Here is a 15,547-nt window from a genome sequence, read left to right on the forward strand (position 1 = left end):
GGTTCCCAAGAGAAATACTGGCTGACAAAGGTTTTAATTTCATGTCAGACCTGCTGGCTTGTCTGTGGGAGCACTGTGGGGTGAAGCACCTAAAGACCATTCCCTACCAACTCAACACTAATTGTCTTGTGGTGAGGTTAAACTCTACACTAAAGACCAGGCTACATGCATTTGCAGACCAGTTTAAGAGAGAGTGGGACAAATATTTGCCCCAATCTACTGTTTGCATGCAGAGAGGTACCCCAGGAATTCACAGGTTTTTCACCCTTTGAGTTGCTGTATGGGCATAGGGTGAAGGGACCTTTAGATTTGATTTGGGATGAGTGGGAGGGTGAGTGTGAATCCCACAAGGATTCTGTTGTGGCATATGCCTTAAACATCAGGACAAGGCTTAGGGAGATTATGAGCTTGGCCAAGAGACCCTGACAGGAACCCAACAGCAGAAAAAAATACTCGAGACCAAGAGTATGCTGTGGGACAGTAGGTTGTGGTGCTCATTCCTGTCAGACACAATAAGCTGAAGGCAGCTTGGCAGGGACTCTTTAAAGTGGTAATGAAGATCAGTGACATTGACTACATGGTAGACCTGCCAGGCAGGAGACAAGGGCACAGACTGTACCATGTTAATATAATGAAGTCTTATCCTGACAGGGAGGCCCTTGTGCTGAGTATTTACAGTGGGTGGCAGAAAGAGTCTGAGGGTCATCTGGTGACTGATCTCCTCAGTGGGTCTTGGACTGATACTTCAATGGAAGAAGTAACAATGTCCCAGTGGCTATCACCTACCAGGGTTCGATAAATCTGAGCAGTGTTACAGGAGTTTGGGGACATGTTCACTGGGAAACCTGGGTGCACCCACCTGGCGAAGCACCATGTGGATACAGGACACAAAGGCCTATCAAGCAGGCCCCTTACAGGGTACCTGAGCAAGTCAGACAGACTCTGATGGAGGAGATACAGGAAATGTTGGAACTGGGGGTAATCCAGTAGTCCAGCATTCCCCGAGCCTCCCCAGTGATGTTGGTACCAAAGAAATATGGCAGCACCAGGTTCTGTGGAGACTACATAAAACTAAAGAGTTACACAGAGTCAGATGCTTACCCCAAGCCTAGGACAGATGAGGCCTTAGAGCAGCTATGTGGGGCTAAGTATCTGATCACTATTTATCTGACCAAGGGGTACTGACAGGTGCTCTTGACTTCCACTGCTAGAGAGAGGTCAGCCTTTGTGACTCCCTTTGGATTATATGAGTTCACAAAGATGCCCTTTTGGATGGAAAATGCCCCAGTGACCTTCCAGAGATTGGTAGATCATATCCTAGCAGAGGCTAGAGATTATGTCCTTGCTTACCTGGATGTTATTGCATCTACAGCCATTCCTGGCATGAGCACCTTCAGCATGTTAGGGAGGTCTTGGACAGACTGCAAAGGGCAGAGTTGACCATTAAGCCCAGTAAGTTGCAGGTGGGTATGGCAGAGGTCACCTACCTGGGAAATAGACTGGGGAGTAGCAAGATCAGGCCAGAACCTGCCAAAGTGGAAGGTATTTAGGTGTGGCTTGCCCCTGTTACCAAGAAGCAGCTGAGTGCATTCTTGGGGACAGTGGTGTAATATAGAAAGTTTCTTCCCAATTATAGTACAATAGCTGCTCCCCTCACAGATCTGATGAGAAAAAGCAGGCTAAATAAAGTAATGTAGACCCCAGCCTGTAAGCAGGCATTCCAAAAGCTTAAAGGGGCTTTGGACGGGACCTCTGTATTAGCCAGTCCAGATTACAGCAAATAATTTGTTGTGCAAGTGGATGCTTTGAACCATAGGGTGGGGGCTGTACTCAGCCAGGTTTCCTCAGAGAGAGAGAAGAGCACCCAGTGGTATATCTCAGCTGTAGACTCCAACCCAGGGAGGAATGCTATGCAGCTGTAGAAAAAGAATGTCTAGTCATAGTATGGGCACTGCAGAAACTTCAACCCTATCTGTATGGAAGGAAATTCACTGTAGTTAGAGACTACAATCCCTTAAAATGGTTACATCAAGCCAGCCAGCAAAATACCAAGTTATTATGGTGGGGCCTTGGGTTGGAGGCATATGATATGGCAGTCCAACACCGTAATGGGGTCAGCAATGCCAATGCAAATGGGTTCTCAAGACAGGGTATGGGTTAATGTATTTCCAGACAGGCTCATGGCCCTTAAGTCACATTTCTCAATGAACACTTGTAAAACTAGCTTGAGTCTTCAAAGGGGGAGAGGTGTGATGATGTGAATTATTGCCAGTTATACCAGGAGAAGTAGGGCAGCAGATGTGCAACATATGCCACCATAGCTAGTTGAAGTTTTGTAAAGAATTATATGTCATTTCTATATCAAACTGATTTGTACAGCTGCTTGTGTTGAAGATGTATTTGTAAAGCTGCTTGTGGTAAAAATGTTCCAACAGTGGGTCCTGAGGGACAGAAAAGAAATGCACTTGTATGTCAGACTGTATTGTAACTGTTGAAATAAATATATTGTAATAGAGGATGCTGGAAAAGGAGAGGTTAATCTCAGTCCAGCTAACTTTGAAAACTAGTATGAAATTAAATTACCTGGTTTAGGCCATAAAGACTGTATGTTACAGTTCTGATTGCAGCCAGAGACAAAATGTCTGTAAAAACCACGACTAGGAATCATACTGTGTTGTCATTAGGGTTGAACAAATTGCTACCCTGGAAGGCTGGAAGTTTTGAAATGTTTTTATAGCTTCTAGATGCAATAACACATCTCAGCAAAATTGTATGTGTGTATGGTAACACATATGTGCTAAATTCTGGTTCATTTTCTAGCAAATGGGGTAGTGTGGGAGCCATACATGACTGGATGTATGTGATGTCATTCTATAACCCAGCACTGAAATGATGTTTTAATAGGTTCATAGGTTCATAGGAGGGTACTAGGCTACTGGCCCTAGGGCCTATATAAGCCTAGCCAAAAATGTACCCTGGCTTTCACCACCTAAGAAAATTATTTTCCTGTGCCCCTGTCGAGCAGAGCCACAGAAGTGATCCCCGGGGTGAATTTCCTATCTCCCATCCAATCATCAAGATTTTTCTTGAAGAGTGCTAATGAGGAGCTCTGTTTGACATAAATAGGTAGTCTGTTCCAGAGTATGGGAAGTCTCTGGGACAGGAATCTATCCCTCCAGCATGTTCTGTTTATTGTGGTGATAAGGTTTAGGTCCCTAGAGCGTGTAGCTCAGAGGGATTGGGATTTCTTTAAGTGGAGCATGTCCAACAGCTCTGGGTTTGACATAGTTTTGTATGTTAGGCAGAGATCGCCTCTGAGTAGGCGATATGCGACGGAGTAAAGCTGGAGCCTTTTGAGACGGTCTGCATAGGGTATCTGTTTGAGGCCAGTAATGCTCTTTGTGAAGTATTTCTGTGGCCTTTCCAGTTGTTGTAGATGTCTTGTGAGGTACATACCAAAAGGAGCGTTGTACTCTATAATGTGTCTAATGAGTGATGAGTAGAGGGGAACAATGACCTCTTTTTTTCTGGATGAGAAACCTTTTGTGAGGAGGTGAGCCACATAGAAGGATTTCCTGATCACTGTGGCAATGTGATTATCAAAGGAGAGACTACTGTCCACCTGTGTCCCAAGATCTCATCACATTTTCGGCGTTAAGTAGACTACCAGCTATTTGGTAGTTCATGGGTACAGAGTTTTTACCAAAGGGGAATGACAATACACTTTTTGGCATTGAGCTTCAGGCCATGGCTTTGACACCAGGCATCTGTCTCAGTGAGGCCCTTTTGTAGTATGTCCACATCGTTAGGAGTTTTGACTATGGCTCCTAGTTTGCAGTCATCTGCAAACTTTGTTAGCCAAAGACCTTCTGTGTTAGCCTGTACTTCAGAGAAGTAGATACCAAACAGGAGAGGACCCAGGACTGAACCCTGTGGTACTCCACTTGTCACTGGTCTGAAGTCGGATTTGGAGTCTGCTACTTTCACAGTGTGAGTTCTGTCCATGAGCCAGTTGGCAACCCATCTTGTGACATAGGGATTTATACCTAGTTTTAGTGAGCTTATCTATAATTCCAGAGTGGGGGATGGTGTCAAAAGCCTTGGTGAGATTTAGATAAGCTTTGTGAACCACCCTACCCTCATCTATGGCTTTGGTGACTGCTTCAAAGAAGTCAATCAGGTTTAGGAGACATGATCTGCCTTTTACAAATCCGAACTGGGTAGGGTCTAGAGTTTGAAGATTACCAATGTCTTTGTTTATGAGTTCCATGATGATACGTTCCATGGCCTTGCAGACCAGGCTTGTCAGGCTAATGGGGCGGTAGTTCCTGGGGTCCGAAGAAGTTCGTACATAGTACGTACGAAAAGCACTTAAGAGTATTTGAATAAAAAGTGTGTACACGGACTTCCAGACTGCCGTTTTTTGGATTTACTAGCAGTTCCCGGGGTCCGTCATAGCTCCCCCTTTGTGGAGTGGGATAACCATCGCGGTGCACCATTCAGTGGGCACAAAACCTGAGGTGAGGCTATGACTGAACATGGTACTTAGGTGGGGTGCCAGTTCATTCTTTAGTTCATGTAGAACGCAGCCTGGGATATTGTCAGTTCCCATGGATGCTGTATTCTTGGCTTTGGAGAGTATGTTTTTTACCTGTGCAGCCGTGATTACAGGAACTTTGCATTTTTCTGGTATAGAGATGGGCCCTCTAGGGGGTGAGAGAGGGGTAAAGTTAGCTCTGAATCTATCTGCCAGGATGTTGGCAATATCAGTTGGTTCTGTATATTTAGTGCCATTTTGCTGTAACTCAGAGCAGATCTGAGTGTTGCCATTGAAATTCTTGGCATAGCAATAGAATGCTTTGTGGTTGTCTTTAGAGTCAGTGACAATTTTGTTTTCATAACTAACTTTGGAAGATTTTATGAGGGATCTCAACTTCTTACTGAGGTTGACCAGGGCGTTCCTCCAGTCATGGGATTTTACTCTTTTTTGCAACAGTTTCTTTCTTCTGTTGTAGAGTTTGTTTATGGCAGAGGACCACCAGATCGGCTTCCTTTTTTGGAGGATAGCATCTTGGTTCTATTAGGGATAGCATGATCCATGCACTCGTGTAAGTGCTGATAAAGTGCATTTGTGTAGGATTCAGCAGTCGTAACTCTATTGTCCGTCTGCATGGGTGTCATGAAGTTTGCCACTTCTGTCTTAAGAAGTGTGAAGTTGGCTTTGGAGAAGTTTTTTATGGTGGTTTCCGTAATTGGGGGTGGGGGCGGGATGTGGATGTCTAAGGTGGTTAGCTTGTGGTCGGATCTGACCAACGAGGAATTGACCTCTGGTGTGGAACACCAGTTGCCCATGTTGGTAATGACCAGGTCTAGGATATTACTGCCCCTAGTGGGGGTATGAATAAGTTGATCCAAGGCGTTGGAATTTATGAATTCCAGAAAACGTTGAGCAAAAGAGTTGGTACATGAGTAGTTTTCCCAGTTAATGGTGGGGTAGTTGAAATCGCCCATTATTAGGGTGTTAGGTTGTACCCTAATAATTTCCAGTGTATCAAGAATTGAGGAGTGGGAATCTTAGGGCATGGTGGGGCATCTGTAGCAAGCTACAATTTGGATTGTGGTCTTGCCCTGAGTTAGTTGCACTTGGATAATCTCGGATGCATTATGCTGTTCAACTAGCCTGGAGGTGTGGATATCCTTAATGAATATGGACACGCCTCCACCTTTAGTGCTTCATTCTGGGTTAGGTGGCCGAAAGGTGTGGTATGAATTATAGCCTGGTAATGCAGGGCTGCTCTCTGGAGCTTTGAACCAGGTCTCTGTCACTGCACAGATGTCGATGTTCTCCATTTTAAGACGTGCCTCGAGTGAACGCATTTTGAGGTTTAGACTTCTAGCATTGAGTAGCATTACCCTCATATTTTGCTTGCTTGTACCTGTTACAGTGGTGAATTTGTCATTTGAACCTTGCCTAAAAAAGTCACTATAGGGGTGACAAGAGCCTTAGCCAGTATCCGGAATCTCAAGGGAGACAGGTGCAAGTCATCTCTGGCAAAGCATCGTGGTCTGTCGATCATGTCTTCCCAGGCAGACAAATATTGGATCCCCTTAGAATGACACCAGAAGCTTAGCCAATTGTTGAAGTCAATCATTTTGTCCTTGTACTGTGTCATCATTCTGGGTGATGGCAGGATGCTACTCAGTGCCAGGGTCATACCTGCCTGGGCTACAAGATCGGAGAGCTGCTCCATGTCTCTTTTCATGTAGTCTAGGGTGGTATGTCTCAAGTCATTCACACCAACATGGACAATGAAAGTGCCATATTTTTACTTGTTGTGGAGTGACCTGAGTGCATGCATTATGTGGCGGATCCTGGCACCTGACAGGCAGCTGACAGTAACTTTCTCCTTGTTTAGCCTGGTGAGTGGAACATCAGCGTGCCTGACTATAGAGCCATCTATGACTTGAGTGTTGGGTACGTTGTTATGCCTTATGGGCTGTAGTTGAGTGGCACACTGAGTTTGTGGGCTATGTGTCATTTAGGATGTGTTGGGGGTAGAGTTTGCTTGCATTTCTGCTTTGGAGGTCCCTGATGCTTGGGCAGGTTTTTATTGAGAGCCTCTGTGAATGTAGATGTGTGCTTTGTGTTTCTATGTGTGTGTTTTGGTGGTGTAGGTTTTGAGGGACTATATGATGAGTGTGGTGTGGTGCAAGTGTTTACCTTCTCCTCTTGACTGTCTAGTCCAGTCTTGGGTGAAGAGAGCTTTCCTTCCAGTTTGGCAATATAAGTGCATCTCTCACAAGTTGTAGTGTTGGGTGGTAGGAGGAGAGGGTTGTCTGTGTACATGAGGCAATTGCTGCATTGCCCCAAATGCCCAGATTCATCAGGTAATCAGGAGAAATCACTGGGAGCTGACCCTTAGACATGCCTGGATAGGTGCTTATTTATTAAGCACTAAAAGCTGCTTTCCTCTAGACAAGTGCGGAAAGTTGAGTGCTGTAGTAATTTGCAACTTATTTAGTGCTTACAACAAGTTCTGAACAAGTGCTGAGTTCAAAGAAACAGATTTGAGTGCTGAAACTAGAAAACTGGCTAGTCCTAAGAAACAAAATTAAGCTAGAAGGCTTCCCTCCAAAACAGAAAGGCTTGGGGGCTCAGAAGCCTACAAACAGTCTAGACCACTTACAGGAAAGGTAGGAAACAATTACCAGATGTTCTCTTTGCACACAGTAGGAGTGCCTGAAATCAGAATATGATCTCACTTCACTCAGTTGAGTGAGCAAATGAGACGGGCCCAGAAGGTGTATCTAATACTAGATGAGACAGAAGTATCCAGGCATTCTGTTTTTCAAACTGACAAGACCACTCATCCATTTCATCTTGCCTTGCTTTAGTAAGTAACCAGGGGACAGTCATTCTTTGAATCAGTCAGGAAAATATAGTGAGATTAGTTAATTATTGTTCTTCTTTTATTTGTGTGAATTTTTCCATCTGTGCTATTTTTAATATTTCCTGTTATTGAAACTTTTGCATTTATTGTAAATAGATATTTAACATTTTCATGTTCTTTTATTATTTGTTATTAAATATGTTTAAACTTTTCATTGTGGCTGTTCTTTTACAGAATATTTTAACCTTTGAGAGTACTTATATTTATTTGGTAACACTGTGGCCACTTCTGAAAGCCTTGTTCCATTGGGCAAACACTACCATGTGTATTAGTATTAATTTTTCTCAGTATAATTGGGTACTCTTGTAAGGGCCTCAGAGTATCTGGCTTTGGGGTATTCTGGTGGCAGTACCTACCTTATAGTCTGTCAGTAGGGTCATAGCTAGTATATCTGTACCAGCCTTTCCCAGGTGTGTGTGTGTGTGTGTGTGTGTGTGTGTGTGTGTGTGTGTGTGTGTGTGTGTGTGTGTGTGTGTGTGTGTGTGTGTGTGTGTGCACGTATGTCTGTGTGTGAAAATCAAATCTCAAAGAGAGTGTTTGTGTCACCTACTTGGAGCAGGGACACAGAGCACTGATTTTGCAGAGAGGGTGGTGGAGTGCTTGATTTGGAACACTCAGCTGAGGACTCAGCTCTACAGCTGTTCCAGTGTACAGTCTTATTTAGGGCCTGGTAAGAGAGAGGGAAACCCAGCCACAGGACATGAGTGTGTCCCCTGTGTGCTCTTAAGGGAGATTTTGCTTGGTGCAGAGAGCTTCACCTGGAAATACTGTGTATATCTATCTTTGTTCCAAGTGAATGTCCTTCACCAGTCTCTGTGATGGGGATTGAGACAGCTTGATCACTGTCCCAGAGGAGGGACTCACACCATCTAAAAAATCTGTGTCATAGGTCTCATGGGATTTTTCAGTTTTTTTTTTAACATTAACATATATATTCTTTATAACACTTTTAGTAAATTATCATTTAAAACATAGGCAAACGTACATTTATATAAAAGAAAGCAGAACATGTTAGCATCTTTATAGTTACAAACATTGTACATCACATATTCTTTTATACAATTATCATCAATCCAACATTGCTTAAATTGATCAAATCCTTCCTTCCCTTAAATCTTAGTCCTCTTCCAAAACATTATTCTTCATGTATTGTTTCCACAACTTCCATTTTTTTTCTATGTAATTTGCTTCTACCCTTTTCTAAAGACCCCACTTCCAGTTCTCTTATCTCTGTTACAATATTCACTACTTCAAACACAGTTGGTTTAGACTCTGATTTCCATTTTCTAGTAATTGCTTTTTAAGTAGGCCCCACAATTAAACTCAACAAGGACTTAATATGTCTAGGCAATTCAGATCCTGTATCAAAGCTCAAAAAAAAACATAATTGTTTTGACATTTGTTCCTTCCAGCAGTACTTCCATTATATGATGATAATGCCAAATGCATTTGTATAACTGATCTTATGTTGTTCCTTTTAATAAAGAGAAGAAACTGCAGGCACTCTACAACAATCGAAGCCAACCAGTTATTGAAGTGGTAAAAAAGCTTTTATTACATAAAAGTAAGCGCTTTCACATCTACTAAGGATGCTTTATCAGACTTTAACAAAAATGTGTGTATGTATTTTTAACTTATTAATATGTGTTTTTATTCATAGTGATGAATGAAAGCCTGATAATTGTTTGTGTGATTTTATTGGCTGAATGAATCACATGGAGTGTATTTAAATAGTTTGAATGAAATGTTTTTGTTAAAGTCTGATGAAGCATCCTTAGTAGATGTGAAAGCGCTTACTTTTATGTAATAAAAGCTTTTTTACCACTTCAGTAACTAGTTGACTTCGATTGTTGTGGAGTACCTGCAGTTTCTTCTTTTTTTGCTGAATTTTTTGACTTGGATACAGCAGGTACCTTACCCCTAGAGGTTTTTTATTGGATATATACCTTTTAATAAAGAACCAAGATTTATATATACATGTGGAAACAACATCAATGGTTTACATAAATAATTTAATTACAAAGTTAAAGTACATGATGGTAAAAAGGGTATGAAAAAAATGTGGGCACTGCAATCAAAGCAAATATATTATTGAAACAGACATTGTTGAGGTGAACAATTGAAAGTCTAATATTTTATCAGATGTTAAAAGAGGCACTTTGGGAATAATTAATTTATTGTTGTGTCAGTCTTGAACCTCCTTTTATGTGGGCAAATGGAAAGATTTTTCTGGAAATGCATTTACAAAACATTGTTATGTTATGACAAAGAATACAAATGATGTGCTCAGTCAACATGTCATCATGGTTTAAATTCGGTATTATTAAAAACATTGATAGGAATCTGAGAGGGGGATGCTGGGGGGATCTGACAGAGAATAAGAAATTATTATGGCAATTATGGCTAAATGTTCACTTTCCTCTTGGTATAAATGGTCAGATTGCATTAGTAGTGCATTAAAGTTAAGAGCTATGTGTTTGTAATATTTGTGGTGTTTGATATTTTGCAAAATGCATGTATATTTAATATGTTTGATGAAATTAACATGGAACTTATTTATTATATAACTTTTTACATTTAATTAATAAATGAACTGGATGATGTCTTTGAACACATTATTTCTGAAAAGTTATTTAAAGTCTTTGTATTTACTAATTTCTTGTTCTGATTGAGTCTCGTGTTAAAGAGGCAAAACAGCTAAACATTTTTTTTAGTAAAATAGTATACTCTTTTGAGGAATATGGTTGACGTTTTTTTAAAGTATTTTGGACATCACCGGCAAAACATTTTGGATCTAGAAAGTCGTGACTACCGGATTGCTGCTGACTTGTAATAACACTTGGACTTGAAGAAGAGTAAAAAGGTTATGGCTGCATTCATATTTCTCCTCCTTTTATACGTTTGTGAGGAGTCAGAGTTGGTGTGTGTGTGTGTGTGTGTGTGTGTGTGTGTGTGTGTGTGTGTGTGTGTGTGTGCGTGTGCGCGCGTGTGTGTAAACAGATAGATAGATAGACAGACCGACATATATAGTTAGTGGGTATGTCGACTTTCCTCCATGTCGAAAAGTCTCCCTGTGAAACCAAATGTTTTTCTATTTTGCAACACTGAAAGTGTTGCTGTTTTGAGTAGAGACCTCCAGACCTCCCAAGCTTTGAGATGTTTTAGGCTTAAATAATCATATGTTCATTAAATAAGACATGATTACTTTTAGTAAACCCACCTCTGTAACAGGTTGTGCAAAACACTTTTGAACTATATTATTAAAATAAATGTTAATGTTGCATTAGCTGTTAGAGATCTAAATGCAAGAATGACTTACTAGGATGGATTATTTGACCGATGTGATAATTTGTTAAAAGAAATTGACAATACAAATGCACCTCTGGTTAGCGGGAAAAATACAAGAATGGAAACTTTGTACATATATTTTCTAGTATAGTATGTCTTCTAGTATGTTAACACTTTTCTTAAACTAGAGATGGCTGTTAAAATTAAATGATTTAAATGCATACATTCATACTTCCCTCAGAAAATAGGAGTCTGAACAGCTGAGGCAAGATTGTCATTTTGTGACTTCATTTCCTGCTTTCTTTCAGTGGAAATGAAATGCAAAACATATGTTACACAGCCCAGTGGACTATTTAATGACCTATCTCAAGACTGATAAATAATGTTAGACTTTGAATGATACAAAACATCAACAATGTGCACCACCCCCACCTCCAAAAAATGGCCAGGTCTTTAACAACTGTGAATGGACAATGTGGGAAGAAAGACTTACTTGTAAAGACACTGAAGCACAAAGATTTTGTACATCCTTTTACTTGGCCAACATAAGCTTTGCAATTTATTCAACTTTTTGGGCTAGCCGGAGACTTTCCTCAGGAATTATTAAGTTACTGATGTTAGTGACAGTGCTTAAATACCTACTTAGAAAAGAAAGGACAGAATGTTTTTCTTAAAGGATAAAATATGACATTTAAAAACTACCAGTGTGGAAAAGAAATGTGTAGCTCATATATTTTGCATGACAACTATACCTCAGAGATAGTGTTTTTTTTTCCATTTTTCTAGAAGACAAACCAAAACACTTACAAAAAATAAGGAAACACTATAGCTTATAGGAAAGAAACTGGATATTTTCTACTTCATGCACTATCAATTACAAAAAAGCAATGTTTTTTTACCAGCTTTGAAAACCAGTAAAGCACTTAATGAGTGCTTTCACATAGACAAGTAAGTAAGGAAGGAAAATCAGTTTATTAAGGTTTGCTATCATTATGTCGACATGCATTTGCACGGCTATGAAGTATTCGAACATCAGATGTTCGAATACTTCATATTATGGCAGGTGACATGAGCGAAGGTTTGCATTGCGAATGAACTGTGCATTCGCAATTCTAACTTTCGGTCATGGGAGGGGATCGCGGTACAGTGCGGTTAGGGAAATGCATCCTCACTGTAGTGCGATCTCGGAGTTGGAATATTAAGTTAGGGGGGGTGTGGGGGGCACAGCATAACTGTGTGTTCGGTTAGGTAGGTAGGTGATTAAGGGAAGGGTGGGCGTGCTGTGTATCGAAGTAAATGTCGCAAGCGACATTTTCGACAATACACCCTTGTTTTCGAGTTTACTATTATTCGAAAATGTTCATTTTCGATGCATAAATTTGAAAATAAAGACATTATTTATTTTTACTTTCGAATTTATGATAGTAAACCGTTTATTAAATACTGCCCCAATTTAAATAAGTTATTACAGACTGATGTCTGTAAACTTCAATGCACATAGGAGGAAAGATATTCAGGGATTGAAGGAATGTCTGTTTTATTATACACGGCCACAATGCTTAGGGGGTGTATTTAACAATTGTTACACACCTCTTAAAGGGCTGTTACAGTTGAGTAACGTGCTACAGTCGAGCATAGCAGGTTTATCTTTTTTCCAAATTTGGAACATAATCACAGCATTCTGTGCAATACATGGTTGTATTATAAAACTAAAAAGCCAAAGTTTTAGTTTCTATAATTAACGTTTGCTGAATTTGGTCCTTATACTGCATCTGCATATTATTGTGCATCACCAGAGATTTAGTGCCTTTCCCATCCTTAGTAATACGCTATAATGTCATCACTACAGATGTCAAACCATCTTTTTATAAATAATGAAACTAGCCCATTTAGTAAAAAGCTCAATGTTTTGATTAGTAGGTTCTTAAGCTGGTAGACCTGATTGCAAAGTGTTAATATTAATCACACTAACTGATGGCACTCTATTTAATTCATCGCTATAATCAAGGAACTGTTTTCAATAAAAATATTATTCAAAGGGGTTTGTATATTACCTGCAGAAAAATCAGCCTGTAATTGATCCACCAGAGAAGGACCCTCACTTCCTCCTGTCTAACAAGCTGTAGCTCCATCTTGAGTTAGGCATATCCTGTAGTGCAGATAATTCTGAATCTTCCTGCTCACAAATCACAGTTAAATTAGCAGCCATCTTCAATAAATGTATGCAAGCTATGCCCTCACATGATTCAGATAAAACAGTTGAATCAGATTCCTTGACTTTCTCCAAAAAAAGTCTTTATCTCTGCATCTTGCACAAAGATATCTTTGACTGAGCTGTCACTTTAACAATCATAATTTGCATTAATCTTAATAAATTAATTACTCTATGCTGGAAATGTTTTATATCAATATTTGCATTGTCTGGATACTTAGAAAATGGACAAACATTTCAGAACAGTTCAGAATTAGCCAGAAACCTTGCTTTTTTGCACTTCTTTTACTTGGAGTGTCTTCTCATACTGTAGTTTTAGAATTTTTCTAAGCTGCAGCAATGAGGCAAGGCAAGACGCACATTTTGCAGCTAATGACTGAAATAAACCTACTTCCTAGGTAACCTGCTAGAGTGCTAACATTCATAATGGTAACAAACAAAGATATGGCAGCAAATTTTAATCTAGAGAAAAATTAAAATGTATGGTTTGAACTACATTTCTTCATGCAAAGGTACTAAGGATGCTATTGGAGGAAGAGCATATCCTTCAACAAAATTCCACCATTTTACAACATCTTCTCCCCTGGGCAACAGTAACTTCATAAGCAAATTAACTACTGAAGTAAGGAAAAGACCCATTTGGGACAAATTTGTGGTTATCCATCCACTCATCAAGGTTGCACGTGAAGAAGGTCAGTGAGATGCTCTGTTAGACGTGTATAGGGAGTCTATTCCAGAGACGGGGTAGCCTCTGGGAGACAAACCCATCTCTCTAGCAGGTTTTGTTGATGCCGCATATTAGATTCAGGCCTTTTGAGTGGGTACTAGGTGAGGAGTTAGGCTTATGGATATGGAGCATCTCTAGTAGTGCAGAATCCAAGATTGCCTTGTAGGCGAGACACAGATCACCCCTAAGCAAGCTGTATAATACAGAGGAGAATGATAGTGATTTGAGCCTGTCTGCATAGAACAGGTGTTAGAGGCCATGGATTCTCTTTTTGAGGTATTTCAGTGACTTTTCCAGTTGGTGAAGATGTTTGAAGAGGTACATCCCAAACAGGGCATTTTACTCAATTATTAGTCTAATGAGGGAGGACTATAGAGAGGTAATGACCTCCTTTTTTCTGGATGCAATCCCTTTACTTATGAGATGAACGAAGTAAAAGGCTTTTCTGACCACTGCCACTACATGATGGTCGAATGTGAGGTTGTTATCAACCTGAGTACCCAGGTCTCTTACCACAGGTTGTGTGCTTAAGGTGTTGCAATTGATGTGGTAATCAGTAAGAGTCATGATTTTGCCAAATGGTATGATGATACATTTTTTTGCATTTAGCTTAAGGCCATGACTTTGGCAGCAGTCATTAGTTGCTGTGGGACCCACTTGCAGTATGTTAATATCATATGGGGAGTCAATGACAGCACTGAACTTACATTTGTCCACAAACTTGGTCAGCCACAGGTGTTTTGTCTTTGCCTGGACCTCTGAGAAATAGATGCCAAATAATAGGGGTCCTAGGACAGATCCCTGGGGAACTCCACTAGTGACAGGTCTGCTATCAGAGGTGGAGGTGCCTATTTTGACTTTGAGGCTCCTGCCAGTGAGCCAGTTGACCACCCACCTGATGAGATAGGGATTTACTCCAAGTTGTGTTAGCTTTTTGATGATGCCCGAGTGGGGGATTGTGTCAAAGGCCTTGGCCAAGTCAAGGTAAGCTGTATGTACTGACTTTCCCTCATCCAGGGCCTTGGTGACAGTCTCAAAGAAGTCAATCAGGTTCAACAGGCAAGGTCTTCCCTTGATGAATCCGAACTGGGTAGGGTCAAGTGCTTGGAGATTACCTATGTCCTTGTTTATGAAATCCATAATAATATGCTCCATGGCTTTACAGATCAGACTTGTCAAGCTAATGGGGTGATAGTTTCCAGGGTCAGTTGTGGCACTACCTTTGTGCAAGGGGATGACAATGGCAGTTCTCCACTCTGCTGGAATGAAGCCTGTACTTAGGTTGTGGTTGAATAGTGTGTTCACTGGTGAAGCCAGTTATTGCTGGAGATGGTGCAAAATACAACCTGGGATATTGTCAGGTCCCATGGAAGCTCTTTTCATTGCCTTGGATAGGGCTTGTAGCACTTGATCTATGGAGATGTGATGCACGGGACAAGTATCGGGGATGTTGAAAGGACCTTTGGGGGGTTCAGGGGGGTGAAATTTGCTCTGAACCTATCTGCTAGCAGGTTGACTAAGTCAACAGGGTCAGTGTAAGTGATACTGTTAAGTACTAATTCAGAACAAATCTGGGCTTTGCCATGGAGGTTCCTGATGTAACTGAATAAGAATTTATGGTTTCCCTTTGTTTTGGAGGCTAGTTTTGATTCATAATTGGCCTTGATGTAATTTGCTTGTTGAGGCTAAGGAGGGAGTTTTTCCAATTTGGAATTTTTTTTTTACCCTTGGACAACAGTTTCTTCCTTTTGTTGTAAAGCCTGATGGATAGAGGATGTCCGTCACATAGGTTTGTGTTTCCTTGAGGAGCAGGTTTTAGTTCTGTTGGGTATGGCTGAGTCCATGCAGTTGTACATGTGCTTGTATACT

The sequence above is a fragment of the Protopterus annectens genome, chromosome 3.part0 (assembly GCF_019279795.1).
Source record: "Protopterus annectens isolate FY-2018-M chromosome 3.part0, PAN1.0, whole genome shotgun sequence".
Taxonomy (NCBI): Eukaryota; Metazoa; Chordata; order Ceratodontiformes; family Protopteridae; genus Protopterus; species Protopterus annectens.